The sequence below is a fragment of the Ptychodera flava genome (genome assembly GCF_041260155.1).
Source record: "Ptychodera flava strain L36383 chromosome 23 unlocalized genomic scaffold, AS_Pfla_20210202 Scaffold_23__1_contigs__length_28996876_pilon, whole genome shotgun sequence".
Classification (NCBI taxonomy): Eukaryota; Metazoa; Hemichordata; class Enteropneusta; family Ptychoderidae; genus Ptychodera; species Ptychodera flava.
In genome coordinates, this window is record NW_027248277.1 from 17,507,413 (window position 1) to 17,534,021 (window position 26,609).

At 37.4% G+C, this 26,609-nt stretch overlaps 1 pseudogene; it reads left to right on the top strand.

The window, feature by feature from the left end:
- The first annotated feature begins 5,864 nt into the window (after window positions 1–5,864).
- LOC139123525 (ethanolamine kinase 1-like) lies at window positions 5,865–18,606 on the top strand (annotated as a pseudogene).
- Window positions 18,607–26,609: the final 8,003 nt, after the last annotated feature.

A 26,609-nucleotide genomic window follows, 5' to 3' on the forward strand; every position in this document is an offset into this window, starting at 1 on the left:
GACCCAACCTTTGCAAGAGTCGGTTATCTAACGGAGTAGGAAGAACAAGTTCTCAAACCCTATTCGTGGATGCTGCAGAGTATTCTGGTGCCTCCGAGAGATCACCAGTAGACAATCTATGGTCACGTGATCGGAGAGATCATGCGCAGAGGCAGAGGCTGCCATGCATTCAACATTTTGTAATTTAAAAACAAAAGAATGAAGGCAGAAAAATGTCAACGTGAATTTGTGCCATTTAGGAAGAACGATAAAAACTTAAGATGAAATACGTACCATCAGTTTTGTTGATAAAATTTCATATTTGAATCTACGTACTGCAACGGTGCACTCAAGATACAATTTCTGGGTTTGGCGGGGTTTCTTTAGTGTTTTTATTGTCGTTTCTTTTTATTTCGTGTATCTGGATATTTATTTCAAATCTTGTACGTTTCACTACAAAAGGCTCAATAAAATATACATTTATGTGACAAAAATTGACGTTTCGATTTTCAAAAAAAACTGGACGGTGAAATCTTCATGTACTCCACAGTCTTCAAAATGAGTGACACACGCAGTGGATCGATCTGCTAACAATTGCAGAGTAAAATTTGAAAGTCCGAATATCTGTCCCTGAGTGCATTCTACTGCTACAACTTGAGACATTACATTAAGGAATGGCGAATAGGGACAGAAGTGTAACGAACTGAAAGTAGTCTATCGCCATTGTACTTTGAAAAGACAACTTATCCGTTTTCATGGCTTTCCATTCAAGATAAGCGCATTCAAGTCGAACCATTTGATATTCTTTGGATTGGTGGGTTTTTGTAACAGACAGTCTCAGCGGACATGTACGAAAAGAATCGGCCACTGGCTCGCAAAGAGAATTAAAAAAACACCGAAAATACTATACGTTCTATATTTGCATAACGTTACAAGGCCACCTTTGCAACGACCAATCCCTGACTGCCGTCACATGTTTGTAGGCTTCTTCTCGTCTTATTTGAGTCAGACAAACACGACGTTCAAGTGTACTCTCGCTACCGTTAGTTTCATGCGAGGGAGTAATAAACCCATACAAGTCACTGTACTTAAATGTCGTTCGGTGAAAAAAGTCCGAATAAATTTTATAAACCTTTGTAGATCAAACAAGCTTGCTTCGTACTCAAATGTTCAGGTTTATAATGATTTTACTTTACGTTTATCGCAAGTTACAAATAGTACCATATCGAGTCTAACATACATTGCACTTAAACTTTCCGTTATATTGTGAAATTTTACTTAATGATTTTGCAGTGCGCGTTTTAAACCTAAAACACTCGCTATATCTGTGAAGTAACTATTTCCTTTACATGCAAACGTTTTAGAAAACTACAACTTATCGATAATATGCATTACTATTAATAAAAGATAATTTAGGTCCGGATAATCTCCAGACGTTTTCAGCCATTTTGAAACACATATGATGTAACAATATCTGTGCGCTTAAGTTCCTCGCCAGGGCCATTCATTTATTTCTCAGAAATCTAAATCAAATCGCCATCTACGGTGCAAACATTAGCAACTAACATGAAAAGTTAGCAGTAATTACTGCCATGCATTGGGTTGTCGATTTTCAATTGTCATATATAGTTGACAGGATTCGCTGAATCGAGTTAATTTAAAACTCGTTGGGGAATCGATTCACACGCGTCCAAGAAATTGATTCGGCAAACAGCGAGAGCAGACATAAACAAAATCGCGCCTTCGGATACGTTGAATTTAAATAGGTTTGTAGCGTGCAATATTAGATATAGTTATCGGTGTATAGAGACAATGGATGATGCGTGGTGGATAGATGCATGATCTTACCTCAAATATCGTAATTCTCTGGCTTCTTTTCCGTTAAGCCAGCATCTCACCGTGCCGCGTCTTCACTCATGTCAATAGTTTCATTCAACACGTGCCGAGTAAGAGATCGCCAGACGAATGTCACCCAACTGGTCGCCGGCCGTCACTTCTCAAAGAAGCGAGTTCCACTCCGAAACGATAAATTGTGTGATTTAGTGGCAGAAGTCGACAGGGACCCTGCATTTCAACAAGCAAGAAAGCACGTTTTAATGGCTTATTTATGCCGTGGTTATTCATATCCACGCACGTGAAGGAAATATTGACTCGTACATCTTGCCAAGATTTGTTCAAAGGGCGGGAACCAGCGGCAGTCTGTGACGACATGTGAGGGCGCTGTTTCGGATCGTCGTCAGTACGAGAACACGGATCATCCAAATTTTACAGTGCGCAAAAAAATACTTTTGCACTACACTACTTGAAACATTTTTCAAGGTAAAAGTTTACATTCTTCATGTGCCCTGTGTTTTAAAAGACATTTGTTCTAAAATGGCTTTCTTTGGATTTTTTTCCCTAAACGACTTAAAAACTAACTCACGCTGGTGCAGGTACGATATGCACCCTCTTGACGTATCACTATAGGGAAAAGTGCGTGACTAGAGCGAGAAACTGACGCTTTCTCGCAATTGGTGAGAATCTCTTCTTATTCTCACCGCTGTCGGTGAGAAAATTTTAATCTCCACTGGAAATTGTGAGTAATGCACTCCTTGGCGAGAATCAAGTGTGACATCAAATTCTCACCGGTGAGAATGGAAATTCTCACTAAGTACAGCGAGAATTGAAATTCACTGGCGAGAATCATCAAGACTCGCCGGTCGGAGTCTTTATGATTCTTGCCAATGAACTGCGAGTCTTGATGATTCTCGCCAGTGAATTTCAATTCTCGCTGTACTTAGTGAGAATTTCCATTCTCACGGTGAGAATTTATTCTCTCACTTGATTCTCGCCAAGGTGTGCATTTCTCACCAATCTCCAGTGGAGATTAAAATTTTCTCACCGACAGCGTGAGAATAAGAAGAGATTCTCACCGATTGCGAGAAAGTGTCAGTTTCTCGCTCTAGTCACGCACTTTTTCCCTATAGTGTATATGCATTGTAACTTGTTGTTTTGATGACGTCATCAATTGAATACTGGAACACTGGCAGTGCAGTCATCCCTGTGTAAATAATAGACAATAACTGTACAATACGAAATCTTTGATTTTCGGTCGGACAGATGGATGCCGATGAGAAGCACTGACATCCGGAAAAAGTGAGTGTAGGCCTACATGAGAGAGAGAGAGAGAGAGAGAGAGAGAGAGAGAGAGAGAGAGAGAGAGAGGAGAGAGAGAGAGAGAGAGAGAGAGAGAGAGAGAGAGAGAGAGAGAGAGAGAGAGAGAGAGAGAGAGGAGAGAGAGAGAGAGAGAACTTAATTACGGTATTGTCATGGTTGTCATGTACGACTTTGACGGTCAAAGTTAAAAGTGCGGCTTGAAGAGCGATTTGTCGCTTGCAGCCTTATGCTATGAACAATGCATGCAATGTTTAGTTTGTAAAGGGGAAGTGTTGTGAATTGAGAGCCAATAATATCTTGACATTATCTCACAACTGCACAGAAAATATACCGAATGAAATATAATCTTTGTTTCTTTTTTCTGGTCTCTAAGACAAGATTTATCGAAGAAAGATTTCACATATTCGTTGTCATTAACAGTGACTGATAGAGTGTGATTATATAAGTGTCCATTACATTCCTCTGTTGTATTTGTACAAAATATCGGGAATTGTGATTTACAAATTTTGACCTGGCAACCCGAAAGAGTCGTAGGCCACAATAATAAATTAATTTACTACCGTGAACTGAAGGGGTTGAAATTGTTGAAAGAAAAAACTGCATGATTATAAAGAATATTTCATGTGAAGACTTCAACAAACTGTACTATCCACAAAATATCGACTCATGGTTGCGTGACAACTACAGAGATATTTGTACGATATAGTCGAAAAAGTGTTAGAGATTGTATGAAAAAAGCAAACGACAAAGTTTTAAAAATTAAGGATTTGAAATGAAAGTGAAAGATGAAAACTGAACGATTTCAAATTTTGGTCCTTCTCCGCAAAAGGTGGCATAATTTACACAATGATTCCTGTTTCGCTAACTTGGATACAGTTCAGTGCTAACAAACAAAGACAATACAAACATTATAGGATTGAATACTTTTAGGTAAAATTTAAGTGTCAGTTGAAGAATCCGAAATGTTTTCATAATTTTTTAAGGATATGTACTCTCATCAAATATACTGATCTTGTTCTACGTATACTTGTACGGCAATGGAAACAAAAGGAATACAGTGTACAAGTGAAATTTCCCAAGTTCAAGGTCACAGATGAAACAGCTGATGATTGCATCCTGTTTCCGCTAACCAGTCTTATATTAAATGACGTCACAGTTATATCATTAATATGCAAATATCTTTCAAATATTGACCGAAAGACTTTCGGAAACCGCAAGGTATGAGAAGATGGAAATCACACCCTTTGTGTTTTCAAAAGATGGTTTGATAGAGCCTGTAACAACGACGAGTGGCGGCGGGGGTGTTACCACAAAGCAGAAAAGCACTGAATTTTTGTCGAACCCAAGAAATATTGTGCACGCGTTCCCGGCCATTCATTTTAATGCAGTGACAAGATTTAGTGGCGATTAAAGTTATCAATGTCTGTGTCTTTAACCTTTGCAATGAAATATGTCTTCTTCTTGAATTTTGTTTGTCTCCTCAAATTGGCCATTCCATCTTTCAATAAGTTTGTTGTCATCGATGATTTATGAACACAGATACATATTTGAACATGCAGCCAAGTGATAAATGTGTAGATAATTTACTATTTTCTATTTTAATATCCAAGATAATATTTCGTAATTAAAAGGTTTGTATGTAATTTGACCGATACGAGATCACGTGACCATAGATACTCTGCAGCATCCACGAATAGGGTTTGAGAACTTGTTCTTCCTACTCCGTTAGATAGCCGACTCTTGCAAAGGTCGGGTCATTATTGGCTGAATTGGACAATCTTAGAATTTCTCACAGCCTTGCTTCTACAATTTTCGGACTGATATCTATTTTCATTCTTGTTCCAATTCTCCAACCTTTTATGCAACATACTAACAGCATAAGAAAATAAGAAGACAAATATTTGTAAGCGGATATTTCAAAACATTTTGCGAGATCTTGGCATTGATTCGCGTTATGAAATTGCACTTTACCGCGGACACTAAAGAAGCAGTGCGTGATTCGCGTCTACGATCATGCGATCAGATTGCGGAAAACCTGAAAATCACGTTACACCCGCGCTTTTTAAATCCTTCATCACTGTTCAAATATTAAAGCCACGAATTCTTTGCCAGCTCTGATCGGATATTTAATGCCAGCCAGCTATGGACCGTCAGCAATAGCTCTGCACGACAGGGCTGTGTGTTACGGGCGTTATACGTGCTGCATTCATCGCCATAAGCTTTCCCCACACAACTAAAACATTACCGTTCACACTAATCCAAACTTCCCTACAAATATCCGAAGCGAAACAAACAATTTTATTAACACAAACAATCGGATACGAATGAAGGATCACATATTCGAACGAATCAAACACAAACTCGATACAAAAACATTTGGATAGATAGGTGGGGAGCCTCTTTCACATATTTTACAAAATGACCCCAGGGAAGTCACTAGATGTTTCTCACTATACATCCAGCTATTCTTTCAAACGTAGTCCTTTCCAATTTGTAGAGACTGTAAGTTGTCATCCTCAGTGTTGTTTGAAAATATGCAAAATTATGCAACTTTATTGGATTGCATAAATGTGCATAATTTTAATGAGCCATTAAACCCTTTTATACGAGTGCATAAAGATGCATACAGGCACTACCGCTGACTTCCTTTTACAAACCTTTATGCACTGCATAAAGTCGTGCACAGGAGCTGACCAACTTTATGCAAATTTATGCAATTGCATAAAGAATTTTAAATTTGGGATTTCATCCTGTGATAGCTTTGAGATTGGGTCAGTGGTTAATCATGGCACTGTCTGAAGCAGGAGTTAAACGCATGAATGTTACTGTGGATGAAAACAATCCCGAACCAGGGGCGCTGGAGTTAATGAAGACAGTCAGACCTGAATGGATGGCCAAGAATATACAATTCAAGGTGACTAAATTTTAATTTTGCTGCGTTTCCTGTTTCAAGCAGGCACGAAAAGCCCAACTTCAAATCGATATCGCGTGACGCGACTCTACTTCGGCAAAGGCATTATTAATTTACCAAGATGTAACTCCCTTGGACGAAAACGACAATCTCCCCTTTGTGTTAAATTTATGTCCGCGCTGTCTTAAATTCATCTCCGAGCTGTCTTAAATTCATCTCCGCTCTGTGTAAAAAGCTCCGCGCTGTTTTCAAATTGTCTCCGCGCTGTGTTAAATTTATATCTGCACTGTGTAAACTTGCTGATTTAATTCAGTATTTTTGTCCACGATATTTTGTTTTGCAATGGACACACCTAGAATTACAGCCATTATATGAGTACATTGTATTGTTATTGTACACAATTATATTTTTATTCTGGATTGAGCTTCTTTGTACACAATATGAATGAAGTTCATATGTATACTTATTGTGCTCACAAGCTAAAACAATGAAGCTTCCTTTTGGTAGCTCCATGCTAATACTGGCCATTTAAATTACGGTGGTCAGGGTCATCGCCACAGCACACTGACCCGAGCGATGACTCTGGGCTTGACACAAACGCGATTGATATTTAACTAGTCAACAGTAAACTGGACCCAGGTCAACTTGACCCCGTACGTAAGTCAACTGACCCTAAAATATTTTGCCAAAGCCCCAGGCCCTGATCGATTTCACTCAAAACGTTTATTTTGGAGGTTATGATTTACTACTTGCAGTGACATTCTGGGACGTAATGAACGCAAATCAAAAACAAACCCCTGGGAACTCTTTGACTTTCATCGTACAGGTGATCAAGATTAAATACATGTACATATCAAAAAAGTGTGAAACCTCTGAAATTAATTGATTTGTGTAGGAATAGGTGTGCCTTTCAGACAACATTGGCAAAATAAGGATAACACACAGATTATCCTATAGATAATCATTAAATGTTACTTTTACAAAATACAAAATATTTAACAAAGTCACGCCTTAAAGCTATTGCTTGTCAGAGTACACTTTTTCAATACTGTTTCAAACAACTGAGGCATATTCAAGTTTAGTTCTGACACAGTCCCTCTATCCACGTGGTTCCGATGAACGTTGTGTAAACCTTGAGCAATGCATTCACAAACCACTATGGCCAAAAGGCATCCCCTTCGTACAATAATAGCGTCCCAACTTTTTGCCAATCTTTTCCCGAATTTTTTTTTAGCATGCCAAGTAGTTTTCAATCATCAGTGATAATGGAAACAACATGAGTTGAAAAAATTAAATTGGTGTCTAGTGTCACCCCTAGATCGAGTGGGGTGCGGGATTGCTGGATAGCTGAATAGCCCCGTAACTAGCTAGGTAGCTAATAGCTATGTTAGACATAAGAATAGCTTATATTTAGCTGCTTGGGGCTATTATTAAGCTATTATTAATTTCCACAGGACACTTTAGCTGCTAATAAACGTAGTAGGTAGCTATTCAGCTAAAAATAAATGATTGTTGGGCTGGCTATAGAGCTATTTAAGCTATTAGCCGTTTTTAGCCGCTAATAGTCACTATTAGCTGGCTACCAGCTAAGAACTCCCGCAGTCCGAATGGGCTGGCTGTTGCGCTATTCAAGCTATTAGCCGTTTTTAGCCGCTATTAGCTGTTATTATCCAGCTATTAGCTGGCTACCAGCTAACAACTGCCGAGGTCGGAATGGTTGGCTATTGAGCTATTCAAGCTATTAGCCGTTTTTAGTCGCTATTAGCTGTTATAAGCCAGTTATTAGCTTGCTACCAGCTAAGCAGTGGACACGTCTGAAAAGGCCTGACAACTACTTACAAAGGAAGTAAGGAGCGTGACTTTCACTTAGGTGTACAAAGAATTAGAAATCACGTAAATATACTGAATAAATATTGTAGAACCAAGAACGTAGTATTGAGTTCTGTATGGAAATATTTTCTTTCATGCAAGTGTAAGTTTCTACCAACCACAGCACAAGGCATTTTTTCTGCATTGAGAGCTAAAGAAATCACAAATTGTGCGTATTGAGGATTTCATTCAATGGCATGAAAAATTTTGTTGAAAAAACGAAATGATCAGGCAAATCTTGCGATTTGTAGAACCATAGACCCTCGAGAAATGGTAGAACCAAGAAAATATATTAAGTCACATGGTGGTTGACCGGTAGAGGAGTTATGGTCGATTAGTCTTTGTTTGAAAAGGTTAAATGTGATTGCTTGTGTCTGAAAAAGTTTCATGTGATTACATGGTAACGACATTCAGCAGAGGCTTTATCTAATACCTGTGATGGGTTTTGCATTGTCTTTTGTTCAAAGACTTATTAAATATGCATGTCAGTTTGCAGCTGAACACAAACATTGTTTGCAGAAGACTTCCACAACTGACAAGTACTTACATAGGAAGTTACACAAGCGTTTGGACGATCAGCTGTAGTTTTGGCTTGGCCTCTGTATTAAATAAAAATGCTCTCTTCTACCTCCATGGTAGAATCAAGAAAATAATATCAAATGTCAGGTTACTTTAGAAATACCTAATTGCATTGGGCATTTCTTGTCGAGCGGGGCTCTAAAGAGGCAATGGTGAACATGGTAATTATTTGTTTACTGTCTTTAAGTTATAAGCGAAGGGTAAAATCACGCCAAAAGATCACACCGTACATGAGTATTGGGAATGTTTATGCCACTTTACAGGTTTTAATAGATACTAATCCCGGAGACAAACATGAATGACTGATTACACAGGTTCTAAATCAGACAAAGAACTGCGACCAGTAAGTTCATGTGAGAAAAGCGGAAGCGCAGTTGCGAGATCACTTAGATCGGCAGTAGGAATAATTGGTGTAAATAAGAAAGATATCGACAACAGGTGCTCCATTGCAATAGTAATCGCACTGTAAGACATTGCGAGATTTCTCGAGTTTAAACGTTCGTAAGCAAATGTTGAAAATGTAACTAAAAAGTCAAAAAATACACCTACGAATTGTATGTCACCTCATTCGGCGGGTTGATGATGAGCGTATAAGTTCCAGGCAAGACAATAGTTAATACGGGAAAAATGACAATGTTTTTGCTTGAATAAGATTGATAAGAAAATAGCTGATAGCCAGCTAATAGCCAGCTAGCATTGGCTAATAGCGACTAAAAACGGCTATTAGCTTGAATAGCTGAATAGCCAAGGATTTTGGTATCATAGCAAAATAGCTAAATAGCTGCTCAACAACCCCGAAGCACTATTAAGTTACCTCCATGAGGTCCCAAACATAATAGCTGAATAGCCGCTAATTATCCCTTGAGTCATTGCTGTAAACCCTCTTAGCTGAATAGCTGCTAAATATGTCAAAGCTGGCTATTTTGGCTATCCAGCAATCCCGCACCTTTATGCCTAGATCACTATAACTACAGTCCGTCAGAGGGACTAAGCTACAACTTTAATCTGTCTCCAAATTGAGTGCATCAAAGTTATAAGGCCTTTGAATAGGCAATCTTTCAAAGAAGGGCTGAGTACTACAACTTGGCATAATTAAGGCGCATCTTCCATTTGTCACACCACGTGGACAAGTGATATCCTCCTGTAACATTGAACAGTCATATACACTATCTATTATCTTAAAGGCATTCGTTGGCGCCAGATTGTCTCATCAGAAAATTTACCAACAGGATTATAATTCCTATGGAAAACAAAAGGCTATCGCGCCTCAATAATCTTCTTAAAGACCAGAACAATGGCAATCCCAGGGATCGCCAGAAATGCCTTTAAACAGTTTCAGATCGTTTGCAAAGCCTAATGAGCCACACTTAAAATTGCCAAATTGGTCATTTAAATAATGAATGAAACACACTGATCCTATTTGTGACACCTGGGCGGAACCCCTGGCTTCCCTGAACAAGGGTCTGATCTACACCCTTTAACATTAACTACCTACGATCTATCAGTTAGTTAGCTAACAAACCAGTCAAGGAGGGTGTCTTGTATTTCATACTTACCAAGTGTGTGAACTAAATATTCATGATTTACTTTGTCAAATGCCTTAGAAAAATCTGTATATTTGACATCCAACTGTTTTGCCTCATTAACACCAATACAAGCTTCATTCAGCAAGACAGATAGATCAAAGGATCGCCCCGACGAAAAACCATATTGTTGTTGTTCAGATGAAACATTCTTTACATGGTTATATACTCGCCTTGGTATCATTTTCTCACACATTTTTGAAATAAGAGGGACACTTTTCGATAATTTCTTACGTTTGTTTTGGTACCCTTTTTGTGTATATAGGTACCAGGTACAACCAAAGATTTCTTCAGCTTTCGGGAAAACTCCCTCGTGGATAGATCGATTATATATGAAAGTTAGTGGAATGGAAAAGCGAATCAGCACATTTCTAAACTATCGCTGGCAAATTATCATCATCCATTGCTCTATGTTTATTCAGGACTTAAAGTTCTAATTTAACCTTTGACACAGAATAGTGAACCTAAGCAATGGATCATATATTGGGTTTCTAATTCAGGGATGGTATTAATGACATCATTTGTAAAAACAGATTCAAAAAGGTATTGAAAATATCGGCCTCTGAGCTTGCTCGTCACAAGCCTTATAGTACAAGGTATACGCGACTTTGTCTCTTTCATACAGGATGTAGCAAAAGAGAAAAATCGCTTGGGTTGTTCTCGAGATCTCCTGCACCAGAAGCAAATAGTCATTGTATCTTATAGTTCACAGTTGGATTCATAGTGTGGCATTCATTTGGCTCCAAGAGAGAAATTTACTCAAATAGCCACACCTCCACCTCTTGTTTCTCCGGGGTCTATCACGCCTGAACCATTGGAATTCATCAAGCAGTTCATGGTCTCCCATAAAAGGTATGAACGGGCTTCACTGTCGTACACAGTGTCAGGACGGAGTTCGAAGAAAAATTACATGTAAAATCAAATAAAATGACTAAAATCTGTGGAAGCTCTTGTGTGACTGTAGCTTGACAACAGGTGACCCGTGGTCTGTACATATATCATAAGGAAGAAACAGAATGACCCTCAACACAAGTGGCTACTAATCAAAAATGATTCGAAGAGATAAACTTTAATAGGAGGTACACTTATTAGGGGTTTAAGGTCGAGTTGACCTGAGGTCTAGTTGACTAGGGTCCAGTCGGTTTGGGAGTCCAGTTATCTTAACCGATCCATACGCCAAGGCTTTCCCTTAGCTTTATGTCAATTTCCTCATTACTCTGCATTCACAAAAAGAGTGAGGGGGCTGGAGGATTTCAGGGGGATTCGAAAAGTTTGGGTAGTCACAAAAAATAAAAATGTACGAATTTTGTATGAAAAAATAGACAAGTAGGCCTAGTTTCAGGGCAGAAGCTGCAACTGCTGATATTGTTTCAATATCTGTATGCATATTTGTCAAATACAGTTTCTTGCTGTCTCCCTAAAGCATGCTGAAACACGCAATGTTCAGTTTACACAGGTAGTGTTGAACATCGTCGAGCAGAACTGCCCATCACATATTTATATTTCTTTGTGTGCATACATCCCTAATAAATATGCTGTATCATAATTGGGGGATTTGAAAAAATTGATCATTTAGACGGAGGGACTCGAAAATTTAGGGCATTTAGGGGACCTGAAAAAAAGAGATTTCAATCGCGATTCCTCCAGTCCTCCCTTCACCGTTATTTGTGAGCGTAGCCTTATCCTTGCGACGGTTTTCCTACATACCTGAACAGCAGAAGCCTTCATCGTTGGTGTAAACGACTTGACAATCGACGCCAACTTATGAAGGCAGCATAGATTAATTTTTGATAAGCAATGTTATTCACAAGGTAATACTGTCGATGTTCTCTTTGTAATTGACTTAAGTTTAGCAATCCATGCTGTAATAGTTACGTCATAGACCCAAAATATTTATTGTGCTGAGATTATTTCAGGGAACAAAACGTGCTGGGATTACTTCAGGGAACAAGACCATGACAACCCCGATCAAGATGTCGATATCTTTATATCATGACATGTCAATAAACCTTGAAAAACAAAAGATTTATCAGGCCAGCCACGCATGGCGTAATCGTCCAACATGTATGATACACATTCGCATACAAGTATATTATCCTGGTGTGACTGTCGAATTTTGAATCAAGAACCATCATCTAATACGATATCAATTTTTTATTTTACATTTCAGGTGTTTACGGGTGGCATTTCGAATAAGTTGTTCGGTTGTTATTTGCCTGAAAACACACGTGACATGTTTTAATTCGCGTTTACGGAAACAAATCAAAATTGATGGTGGACAGAGTAAAAGAAATAGAAACCTTTCAGGTCTTATTCAAAGCCAAGTGTGGTCCTGAACTTTACTGTTGTTTCAATAATGGACTTTGTTATCAGTTTATGCCTGGTGAGACAATAGATTCACACATGGTCAAGTCAGAGAAAGTATATCCGTGAGTATTCGAAAATCTTTTGCATCAGTGTTTCAAATTGGTATCATTGGGTGGGTACTTTAACAATGCTCAATGTTTTGCTCTTTTCACTTTGCAAACAACCTATGATTACAAAATTAAACAATTTAAATAGATAGTGACAATAACTCAACAGTTTAACTATCACGACAATCAACATATCTCTAATCAACAGTATAAGTGTCACATGATTTTTAAGTGCATTTTGAGATTTGAATTGGCATTCTCTGTCAAAGCAGAATCCCATACAGTTCTAGATTAGCTTTTATTTGAAAAAAGCTGTAGCAATTGAGACATTGCTTAGTTCAAAATGAACACTTGTTAGACACTCATGTGCTGATATTTGAAGAAATTGTACATTAGCAAATATATCAGAAGAGTAAATTTTATTGGATGAGCAAATGCATCATGTTAATTTGGTAAGCCTATTACGCTAGTTTTGCAATTGAGCGGTCTGAAGGTCACAATAAGCAAATCTTGGATGCAGAATGAAAGTCAACAGTGATTGAAGCCTTGTGACGAACAGACCAACGATGAATGCATGAAGGTATTTATATGAAGTCTTGGTGTATTTCCCAGGTTAATTGCCATAAAATGGCAAAACTGCACTGTCTTAAACCGGAAGATGGTAAGCAGATTTTAAATGCTGGATTATTCCCAATTATGAAAAAAGTCTATCAGATGATTCCAAGGGAGTTTGAAAATGAAGAGGTGAACAGAAGGTATAATCCATGACATGTACTATTCAATTTCTCCTTCGGTAATTCCATAGACTTCTTTTTCGGAGAATTAGGAATGACAGATATTTCAACAGAAGAAAAATATCAGCAGTCTGAGAGCGAAAGAGAAAAACTTGCAGAGAAGACCCAAGTGATAGAAAAGAATGGTAAAACAGAACAGAAAGAGGCAAACAAGCGGAAAAAATCTGATAGAGAAAATTTATAAACCCGCGAATGATAAATGATGATAAATCATAAATGACGAGTTATATCTTGGAATTTGCGACTTAACTTTATAGTTAGCGTTCCTCCTTAAACATATGTCGGTGAATATCCTTCATTCCTCTGTTGTCGATCCCAGTTTGTGTACTTTCGCGTATTAATTTTTGTAAAAATCCCCCTAGCGACAGGCCCACAAGTGCATTTTCGCTATCCCCTGCCTGTATATCATCCCTTCACACACAGGTTTCAAGAAAATATTCCGAGCTATGACCAACTTGGAAAGGAGATTGAAGAATTGGAGACAAAGTTGGTTCCATTGAATTCACCAATTGTGTTCTGTCATAATGATTTATCATCTGGAAATATAGTTTACGACGAACAAACTGGTAAGTGAAATAATTATCGATTTGCATAAACCTATTCGAATATCTAATATTAGTAATACATTTCGTAAGTCCATCCATTCGTTCATTCAGTTAGTCAGTCATTCTGTCATTCATTCATCCATCCATCCATTCATTCATTCATTAAGAGTACTGTTTAGTCTTGATGTACGAAGATGCTATATAATTTTTTTCAGCCAGTATTCCCATAAGTCCTCAAATTTCTATGGTGTGGTTTAAAACAATAAAGCAGTCAACAGTTAAAGGGGAAGTTCACCAAGTTCACGGGTATGGCCCTGCATTGTCCATTCACAGCAACACAGTAGTAAACAGCAACACAGAATCTGACAGTGTACAGTTTATTATAAGTGATTTATCGTTTATGCAAGGATACTCAGTATAAACAAAAGTTATGTAAATACGCACAGTCTGATTTGCGCGTGGGCGAGTGGACAATGCAATACCATGGGAAGATGTCCTTCCATATCAGGTGATGCAAGTTCCAAGCCTGGAGCTATTTTCCCATGATTCAAATTACATGGGCAACTTCCTGTACTATTTTTATCGGTTTTTGTAAAAAATCGCGCGAGTTATAAATGGCGAAAATAGGTTTTCCGGGGTAAGCGACCACAAAACTAGCACATAATGTAAAAATCATCCTTGGTGAACTTCCCCTTTAAAAAAGTTACTCAGTCAACAGTTAAGAAATAACAGATTAGCAAGCCATTTGTGAAACGCCCTAAACCATTCTTCGAACTTTCCTAAATGAAACTTTCATCCATTCTCTTACCAAATCAAGAATAAAAATCAGGGGTCACCTAGCTAAGTTTTTCTCAAGAGAAACAAATTACCTAACATTAAGCGCTCTTTGAAAGTCAAAATGGCCGCTATCTCTTGTAACTATACATGAAAAAATAAAATTTGATAAACCATGACAAGATTTTTCTTACTCTGGGAGCTTTGAAATGAGTCCCAACAAGCAGTAGACCAGGAAAGAATCATAAATATTTGAGAGTTTTAATAGCTGTCCCCAAGGTGCATTTCTCATCTAATCTAGTGTCTGCCGTACTTCCATGTTTGTTTGTATGATAATCAAGAGCTCGGCCCGTAGAAATCACCTTTGGCATCGCATTTATGCTTTTCTAATTAATAGACACGTTTGACGTGACATTATTCAGATGAATATCACAAATTTAAAATCATAAAAAGATTTCAACCACTCCAAAATTCAAAATTATCAAAACAAGAGAAAATAAGAAATCTAATTAGTAGGAGACTAAAAGATACCATTGAATTATATAAAGCACTTAAAACTACGAAAGGAAACATCTTACGAAAGTTACGCTGAATACCAGCAAATCACACAATTGTACTTACTAAAAATATTTCTATTGCAGAAGATATTGGGTTCATCGATTTTGAATTAGCGCTTTTCAACTACCAAGGTTATGACATTGCTAGCCATTTCTGTGAGTTTGTTGGTAAGATTAAAAAAATTGGTTTTTATTTACCTCATTCATTCGGTATTCCTTGATAATGCAAAGACGTTCTTAGATTTACGTTCCATTCCTTGGCCACATATCATGAACACCTTTAAACCCTCCTTTTTAACAATTATCAGCCTGTTCTTACAGGAGGCAAAATTTTTAAGAGATTTTTCTTGCAGTATATTTCATTTGTCGATGTAATCCTACAGTCGCATAGCTATTCACCGACGAATTTTGTGTTTATCATAACTTCACACAACATCAAGCAAATTTGCTCTGATGTTATGATATGGTGCGTGAGCTATACTTGCTATACCCCATATTTCAATATGTCATTTCAATCTTATATTATTATATGACAGAAACGCTTACATTTACCAATAGAGATTCATTTTCGTTGGTAAAAATGTACACACCGAAAACGTTATGGTCCGTGGTACATATAGCATTGGGTTTAATATCATTTGGCTATTTCTTTCCAGGACTCCACGGGATGGACTTCGACAAGTACCCACAGAAGGAATTTCAACTCAAATGGTTGAAAACGTACCTTAGCGATTGGTATACACTGTCTGGAGTCAACAAAGATGTCACCGACGAGGACGTGGAAAAGCTATACGTCGTTGTCAATAAATTTGCCTTGGTAGGTGGGCAGTGCTTCAGTACAATATTTCGGTGGCAATTTTGCACTTCTTTTCATAATTTATGTAAGCTTATAGACGCGTAGTCTTCTTGTATATCAATAGTGTGATACTTAAGTACCAGCAATGCCAATGTCACGTCATGATGAGACTAGTGCCAGATATCGGTAACCTTTGGTCTTTCAGATCAAATTTCATTCCAAAACAATGCATCTGGATATTGAAAAGTTAAAGGCACTGTTCGCAATCCCTGGGATCGCCTTTGTTCTTGTCTGTAAGAGGATTATGGAGGTGTGATAACCTTTTGTTTCCATTGAAAGTGCAATCTGCTTGGTAAATTTTCTGATGAGACAATCTGGTGCCAACACAGGCCTTTAAACTGGCCATAACCCCTCTGTCCTTTAGATCACACCACGGAACAAGTTCATATGCAAGCTTACTTCATTGCTAACTGATGTTAGACGGGGGTTAAACGTTTTTTTTTCGATAGTTGACGGGCCCTATATACATACATACATACATACATACATACATACATACATACATACATACATACATACATACATACATACATACATACATACATACATACATACATACATACATACATACATACATACATACATACATACATACATACATACATACATACATACATACATACACACACATACACACATACACATACATACATACATACATACATACATACATACATACATACATACATACATACATACATACATACATACATACATACATACATACATACATACATACATACATACATAATACATACATACATACATACATACATACATACATACATACATACATACAAACATACATACATAAATACAAACATACATACATACGTACGTACGTACGTACGTACATACATACATACATACATACATACATGCAAACTTAAGGAAGGTATTTCTGGTTTCTTGGTAATATTGCTTAGAAAATATGGGTACTAAAAACAGACAGTCACTAAATAAACAGCAACAATACTATACATATACGGTCTAGCGCTCCAGTTTAAAAGTGTTCCAGAATGATTGTGTAAGGGTTGCTGGTAAATATTGTCGTATCATACGGTTACTTGGAAAGAACAAGGTCTTTATATCACTATCTTAATATCAAGCATTACTACAGTTTACTGCAGTGAGTAAAGATTGATATTTGCGTATTTATGGACAACATTGTGGATTGTTTACTTTGTTAAACTGACCATATGTTCAAATTGAATTTGTTTGACCAATACTTGATCTCCACAGGCATTTGGGCTTCATAGGGCTTTCAGCAGGGTTGTACCTATATAATTTAATTTTGTTTTACAGAGGTTGCGATCGTTGTCTTATTTTAACATTGATAACGTCGTGAAAACAATATCACAGATAATATATGTCATTTACCATTTTGTGTGACGTATTTCATTTATTTTACACATTTCATTTATTCTGATTTTCTTTGGTTTTATTTCTTAGGCTGCTCATTTTTATTGCGGACTTTGGGGTTTGAAACAAATAGGGCATTCCACCATTGACTTTGATTATCTCGGGTAAGTTACTGTAATGTGTGCCACTACTTGCCACTACTTGAAAATGTTGAAATACACAAAAGCAACATGTTTACTCTGTTTTCTCGTCAGTTTATAAGTTAAATGTGCGCCACTTCACAAATAGGAATTATTTCCTTTTTTAACAACTTTTTGAATGTCACATAATCTTACCTTCGATTCATCATATCCTGTTGTAAAGTGGATTGTGAAATTATTTCACAGATTAATTGCTAGGCTTTCAAATTCCGTTGTGGAATACAGAAAGCAGTTGATTTAAAATATAAGTTGCTAGAGGGAGGGTGAGTTATCTGAACATGAATTTTCGTTTGAGTATTGCCAATGATAGGAATCAGGTCGAATATGATTGAAATATCGTCAGGAAACGTCACATTTTCATTTACATTTGATAAGTCTTCGCCAATCAATTATGAAACTGCGGGATCTTTTAAATATTATATGTCGCTTCCTAAATTTTTATTCTAGCCGGTATGTTAAAGTCAACAAGAGGATCTATAATAGCAAGCTGTATACTTTCACTGTACAATCTTAAGCTCGTAAGTTCTTTAAATGTGATACATCTTCAAGATTCTTATAATTTCTTTTATCTTTATAGGTTTTCAATCCAAAGATTTGGGGAATACTTCCGCAGGAAGCAGGAGTTTTTAGCTTTGCAGATGCCAAGTGACTAAAACCTAAAACAAATCGCAGCCCTCGATTCGGCCAACCTTGGTGAAAATGAGAATAAACACAGATCTGTTATAATTACCAATGTTAAAGGGCAATATTGCACTAGTATCAATGAAAAATGAAGTTTTTAAAGGAAACGAGACAAAGCTCCCATACATTCCAGACCACTATGATTGATAATACGAAAGGTATAAGTGCAAATGAAAGGCCTATCCGTACATCTGTGCATCTTTTCGCATGACGAGCGATCATAAGTTTGATTTGAAAGAAGTGTAACTTTATGCTAATCAGCAGATTTCCTGGCTTTACCTTTTCTCCTGTTTTCAACATTTCAATAAATTTTAACCCCACTTTGGCTGGGCACAATTTTATAATAGTACTACGTTATGTTATTTAAATGCTATTGTTACGACAGAAAAAGGCGGCGAAGTCTGCAATTTTCTTTAAAATAAATTTATTAAAATTAATAACTAAGTCTATGGGATTAAGTAAAAATTACAAAACAGTACAGAGATTGCAGTAGTTAGCTTAGCTGACAACACAAAACTCCTGAAATACAGTCCCCAAGGAGTTGAGTCCAGACAGACTCTGATGAGTAAGGAGTGAATGCTTCTCTGGCTGCAGGCTTGATGAGGTCTGAACCGTGCAGTGTTCACAGAGAAAAATCTAGCGTGAAGGTCTACGTCTTGAAAAGAATATGACGTGAAATCCGAAAAAAGTCTGGTGAAAATCTGTGCCGTCCCGTATTTATAATCCAAAGAAGAAATCGCTAGAAAATACAGACTTTCCATTGATATGCTAATAACGGTTCTAAAGTATCTTCACTTGTAGTAAACCTGACCTTCTGAGAACGTTCTAGAATATGGTCATTGGAGAGAATGACCTACATGACACACTGTAACAAAACGGCAATTTTGTTTGGCATTAAAGGTCTTACATTTTGAAGTCGAGTAATTTCAATTTTGTTCATGTTCTTCCAACCCCTACTGCTTTAGAATGAGATAGATAATGCAAAACAGAATTTTCGGTTTTTCTACAAATAGTCGTTTCATATGAGGTATTAAATTTCATGTAGTATCAAGGTTTGGATCAAAATCAATATTATCATTAAGTCCAAAGTTGACGTTTTCTACCGCAAATATGTACCCCTTCAAGTAAACTCTCGCTATCTTTACTAAGAAATTTGCATGCCACCTTCGATAAGAAACATTTGTTCGAAAACAGTGTCTTAGGGGCCGTCAATAATAAAAGCTGACGCACGACAAACATAATTCTTGCGTTTAGGGGGGAGGGGTAAAAGCTCTTTTCGTTTCGTGTGCGTCAAAATCGCATAAGGATTTTCTATTGTTTTCAAAGTTCGACTTTGCAGCGAGAACGTAAAACTACCTTCGTGTTCATCGAGAACTGAATGACCACACAATACGGAGACAGAAAAGACAACGAAAAGACATGAAGGTGAAATAAAAACTATATGGTTTTTCAATGTGAAACATGTATGTGAAACATTTTCATACGTGCGAAATACACGTGCCCTTCCGGTATTTAAGTTCATGGGCGTGCGGATCGGAGAGGTGCGTGTGGGTTTGTCAGACACGGCATCATAATACGAAATTGATTTCGCATAACAACTTTCGTTTTGAGGGGGGAGGGAGGGGGTTTCAAGTATTAAAAAAACGAAGGAATTACGTTTCTTGTGCGTCAGCTTTTATTATCGACGGCCCCTATGTAACTGCAACGCCACCTTAAGGACAAAGCTCTACACTTCTGTAGAGAAAATTAAAGTTTCCTTTTTTCGTACTTTTTTCGGGATACATAACATCGGATATATATTGTTATTGGGTGAGCTTTATGTCAAGATTTTGTTACTTGGGCGCAGGTAAGCCAAAATACCTGTGTTAGACAGGGGGTTACCCGTATTCATCATGGGTGGCTGGGGTGAATCAAAATTTCGGAGTTTCTAGTGTATTTCCTCCGATCCCCAGGCCGTAAATAATGACGGCTCCCTAAACAGCTGTGTACGCCTGAGTCAGAATGACCTGGACCAGTATACACGGCTGATATCTCAGCGAAAATTTAAAAACAAGATGAAGGGCAAAGTGAAAAACCCAGGCCTAGTCGGGCCCTCTAGGCTGGCGATCTAAAATTTAAAGTAAGTCCGTATCACACGCTAATCGAGAAGTGAAAATATATATGATCGTTAGGCTGGTAAATGATCGTCTTTATTTCATCTCTGATATTTGTAAATTGTGGATCGATTCCCTATACCTTTGACTTTGTCTTTCTCTACCAACACAGAAAACATATTTTTGTAATGCTCTAAGAAAATTTTCCTACTCGTGAAATAAGAATTATATGGACTGATTTAGTCCGAAATAAAGTGAAATAAATAAATAAATGCAGACACGTTCTTTCACCGGCAACAAAGTTAGACAGCACGCCCAAAAATCAGTCTGACAAATGATTTATACGAGGGAAGGGAGTAGGAAGAATGAAAGATTATCAAAACTTTATTTTGTTTCTGACATTAGGTTGGCACGCGGAGAGTAATTGTTTGGCGTTGTACAGCGAACACGTTGGAAATTCCCGCAGAGACCACAGGCGGTCCAGACACTACTAATAAGCTTGTTAATGAGTTTTCTCAGTTTTCTCTATTAGTTCCTCTCCTTTTGTTGATGCTGAGACTGATCGGAGTAAATAAAATCACAGAGCGACTGTGATAAAATAAATGACTATTATATAACCTAACCTAGCCTCTTGACTCTTTATTTATTTTACACCCCATTACAAGGACGTTTATCTCTCATATACACATCTTGAAGAAATCTAATAACATTTCAGTAAAGATGTAAGACAAGTCGTGGCAGAGGTCACAGATGACAAGTCTTTCCCCAAGATGGAGCGCAAACGACTACAAATAGAACATGCACCACACATAAGTCGCGAAGCGAAATTAGTCAAATTAGCTGTCAAATTGAACAATTTACGAGACTTGAAAGAAATCGCTCCTGAAGGATGGACCCCTGAACGAATACAGGACTATTTTCTACGGGCAACCAAAGTCATCGAGGGACTCAGGGGTGTTAAAAAAGTGATGGAAGAAGCATTGGACGAAAGTTTAACTGAAAAAGGTGTACTGGCAGAATCACAGCTATAGCAATCTAATACATTGTATTTAATCTTTTCAGAATTTGTATCATCTAACATTCCGAATGGCAAAGTTGCCCCTTGACTAGTAAAATTGGGAAAGATGACAATGTATATTTTTGCAGATTGTTGTAAAATATTGTAAAGTTTCATTTGTTTGCCTACTAAGTGCTTCAGCTTTACAAGCTAACATTGAATCTTAATGTTTGATCAGCAATAAAATACATCGTTGTGAGACGTGTGGCAAGAAATAGAAGGCCATATTCGTGTAAACTCCCCTACAATTTTAATTTGTGACATTTTTCAGTATTTTCGTTTCTGTAACAACTTTACTCTTAGGGTCTACTTCTGAAAAGCTGTTGAATATCGTGGATTTTGATATGTCAAGAAGGCAACCTTTGTATAATGTGCTTACAATTGTTCCTGACAACCTGAGAATGTGATCTGCATATTTTTATAAAGTATTTATAAATAACATGATGAGTTAATCGATATACCAGATGCAAAAATATGTAATGTTTTTCAGTTACTCAAACAATAGTGTGAGCAAAATAAACTGAAAGTGTACAGATAACTAAAGGTCGTCTTTGTTACGTCCGAGACATACATACATACATACATGTATTGCATGCATGCATGCATATCTACATACATACATATATACATACAGTGCATGCCGACCTATCTACATACATACATACATACAAACATACATACATACATACATACATACATACATACATACATACATACATACATACATACATGCATGCATGCATGTATGCATGCATACTTGCGAGCATGCATGCATGCATGCATGCATGTGTATGTATGTATGTATGTATGTATGTATGTATGTATGTATGTATGTATGTATGTATGTATGTATGTATGTATGTATGTATGTATGTATGTATGTATGTATGTATGTATGTATGTAGATAGGTCGGCATGCACTGTATGTATATATGTATGTATGTAGATAGGTAGACATGCACTGTATGTATGTATGTATGTGTGTGTATGTGTGTGTGTGTATATGTTGGGAGGTATGTAGGTAGGTAGGTAGAACTGTATTTACATGATGGTATGTATGCATGTATATGTGTGCATGCAGGTATGTACCATATGTAGGTAGGTAGATAGATATGCATTAACATACATGTATATATGTATATGTGTCTGTGGTGTGTATGTATGCAGCAAACTAAAATTAAGAACATGAAAAGTGTTTCAAAAGTTTACTTGAACCTGAAAAATATTTATCATTTATTATTATTATTTATTATTATTAGACTTTATTTAAAGAGGGTAATCTGAGTTACAAAACAAATTGTAATTTACATCAGAGCCCTCTGTGAGCTCGAAAAAAAGTACATGCGTATAAATAGCAAATACAATGTACATGTAAATACAGCAAGTGTTCAAAAAAGGATGAGTAACATCTTCATTGCAACAAAAAGAAATAAATTAATCTAAATCTGAACCCTCATTTGTAAACTTCGTCATAAGATAATCTCGCAACTTTACTTTGAAAGTGGCTAAAGTTGAGGTATTTCTAATCGCAGGGGGAATTGTATTCCAAGTACTTGCAGCACGAAAAGAGAAAGACTTTTGACCTGTGGTAGTCTTAAATTTTGGAACACACAAATTTCCATGACTGGCATTACGGGTGTTTGATGAAATTCGATAAAAAACGTCACTCAAATAAGAGGGTGCAAGGCCAATGATTTGAATGTCAATAATGCGGTGAAATAGATAATACGAAGGTCAATCGGCAACCAGTGCAAAGTTAGAAATATAGTTCGTGAGGGAACACTAATGTCAACCCCTAAAATTACTCTTCCAGCCCTCTTCTGGAGTTTGTAAATACGGTGAAGATTTGACTTCGAAGTATTGCCCCAAACAGTGCGACAATAATCAATTAAAGAAAGGAAAAGTGCATTGTACACAACCAAAAAAGTACTCGTATTGGCAAATGGACGTAGTTTGCGAAGGATACCAATTCTGGTAGAAAGTTTCTTACACAGGTTATCAACGTGAACATCCAACTTAAAGTTGAATCAATTGAAACGCCTAAAAGGATGTGAGAAGAGACATTGGAGATAATTGTTTCTTGTATTGTGACACAAATAGAGGCCTCAGTGTTAGTAACATGTCTAATTTTAGGGCAAGAAGCAATAACCATACTTTTAGTTTTCTCCGTGTTGACAACCATAGCATTATTAGAAACCCACGATGAGATTGGGACAACATTATCGTTCATACGAGAAGTAATTTCATCGACGCTATTACCTGAAACACACAAAGTCTGGTCGTCAGCGAACATATCTAACTCACCCGTGTTAAGGCAAAGGGGAAAGTCGTTGATGAAAATCAAAAAGAGAATGGACCCTTGAGGGACGCCACTAACAATGGCAAGACCTCAGACTCACATCCAAGATACTGAACAAGCTGAGTTCTGTCTGTCAGGTACGAGCGAAACCAACGGAGGGATGACCCGGAAACACCATAAATAGCAAGTTTATCCATGAGGATATCATGGTCAACCAGATCAAAGGCCTTACGTAGATCCAAAAATAATAACCATTGAAGAGACCAGAATCAATGTTCGAAAATAGATGATCCGTCAGTTTAATCAGAGCAGTGTGACATGAGTGATGTTCTCTGAAGCCAGATTGGGACTCAACAATCAAACCAGGATTTTAGAGAGGAAGGACAAAATCGAAATTGGCCTATAGTTGTTTACATCACTTTCGAACCACCCTTGTGAATGGGAACAACACGGGCACATTATAACAAGTAGGGAAGACCCCATTTGTTATCGACATATTAAAAATACTGGTAACACAATCAGCAATACACGACGCACCAATCTTCAGAAATTTTGAGGAGAGCTCATCATTACCAGGAGACTTCTTTTCATCGAGCAAAGAAAGATGTTTTTTCACAAAGTCAACAGTGACAGAAGGAATTTGGAAGCTTGGTGAAGAGTTACCATGGCACGAGTTAACCCAAGCTTTGGTTATACTGAGATCACGAGTGTTGTCAAAATGCTGACGAAACTTATCAATGATGCTAGTAAAATGAATATTGAAAGCCTTGGCGATATCCGTGGTTTTTCAGCCTCTTACCTTCATGGTAGAAAGTTGAGCTGAGAGACTGACTGTTACCACGGGACAAAATATCATTAAACAGAACGCCAAAGAACAGAAGCGTTATTAGGGTTGTTTATGAAGACACTACGATAATGACGTCGCTTAGCAGAGGTAATTGCATGGACAACCCTGTTCCGTAACGAACGATACACAAGCCGGTCGTTCGGGGTTTTGGACCGAGTGGCTTTCACAAGATTGAAATCTCTGACACGAATAAGATCCAGAATTTCAGGAGAGAACCACGGTGGTTGCCTAATCCTACTCACACGTCTCGTGATAATCGGTGCATGCGCATTACAAATACGACTGAAGGAGTCAGTCCAATTATTGAAAGTGGTATCGACATCATCAGACATTTGGACATCTGGCCATGAGGTAGATTCCAGATCTCCAACAAAGTGCTCGGGAATAAAATTACGAAATTGTCTTGACTTAATCGTAATATGGGAACCAGTGGTATCGGAGCATGCATTCAAACGTCGTACAACAAAAACAGGATAATGATCAGATAGGCCAACTTCAGCAACACAGACAGATGAAAAATTCTGTGGGCAACTGACATACTCGTGTTCAAGGAGAGTCCCCGACACTGGTCTGGTGGGAACCGAGGCAAGCTGTGTAAAATTCATTGAATCCATACACTTAAAAATATAGTGATTGTTACCATTCTGAGATAATAAGTTAAAATTGAAATCTCCCAAGACGACAATTTCTTTATCTTCAAGATAAAGAGTTTCAATAACTGATTCAATTTCGATGTCTACTGAAAAGATGAAGCGGGTGGCCTGTATACTCCAACTACAATCAGTGGGCGTGCACTTTTCATTTCAAGTTCGAGAACAATCATCTCTACTGAATTGGACTCAAGATCTCTCCTGCGTTTGAACAGAATTTGTGACTTCACAAATGCAAGAAGCCCACCTCCTATACCTGTTACCCTATCTTTTCTGCATAAGTCATAACCATAAGTCATTTAACTGTAATGGGGCAAATTCAAATATTCACTCGTTTATTTGATGCTGAGTACTTCCATTAGCGATATAAGGAGTAAGACAGAAACAGTGATTTCATCAGCCAATGTATTTTTTGTAAACAGAGTGACATCGATGATGAGTATAATTTCTTTCAGCGTGCCCTCTGTACAATGAGTCACCGAGTAAGCGCAATTCAAGCGCCACAGGCCACATGCCGCATGCCACGTGCCAAATTTCATGATTCAAGTTCACACTGTTTGTGTGCATGCATCTTTTAAAGTTGTTCTTAAAATCAGTTGATCTGCCCTATACAAGAGCCATAACTTGTACATCAGTACAACTGCGTTGTGATCAAAGGCCCCGCTATTGCTACACCGCCTACCTCTGTGAACACTTGTCCGCGATGTATAGATAAGCTTATGGATGTATAAGGTCTTTGTTGGTCGTAATAGTCGTTCTGGAATCAAAATTTGTGAACAACCCAGCCGATTCTTCTACTGTTTTAACGTTCCTCTCAACACTTCCGGACAACTTATCTGATGCATACCATACTTCACACCTTCCACTCTTTCACCAGGTTGAAAGTTGCAGTGAGCGCTAATGTGTAGACAATGCATGCAACGGCTACGCATAGTGAATAGAATTGAATAGAATTGATCTTTATTGAACTGTATGCCACTCTAGCATATTAGCACCTACAATAAAGATATTCAACTTCAAGTTCAACAAGTCAGAAAGAAAGAGAAAACTTCCAAATTCATTTAGAAATAATATAACACTTTCTCTTTTCAAAACAACAATAAATAAATTTTGCCAAAGAAACAGCTGTGTCATTGTTTGTCATTATTTCAATAAATGTTTCAGTTAAACTTTATTTCTTGTCTTTTAAAACGCAAGATTTGTATTCTTTCTTTGTTATATAATGGGCATAAGAGTAAAAAGTGTATTTCATCTTCTATTTTGTTACTCTTGCAACATGGGCAGAGACGCTTTTCTGCTCCCAGTTTACGATGTCTACCTGTTTCTATGTTAAGGTTATGTGTACTTGGTCTAAATTGTGTTAGAGAGAAAAAAAGGACTAAAGGATGGCGGGAATATTTTAA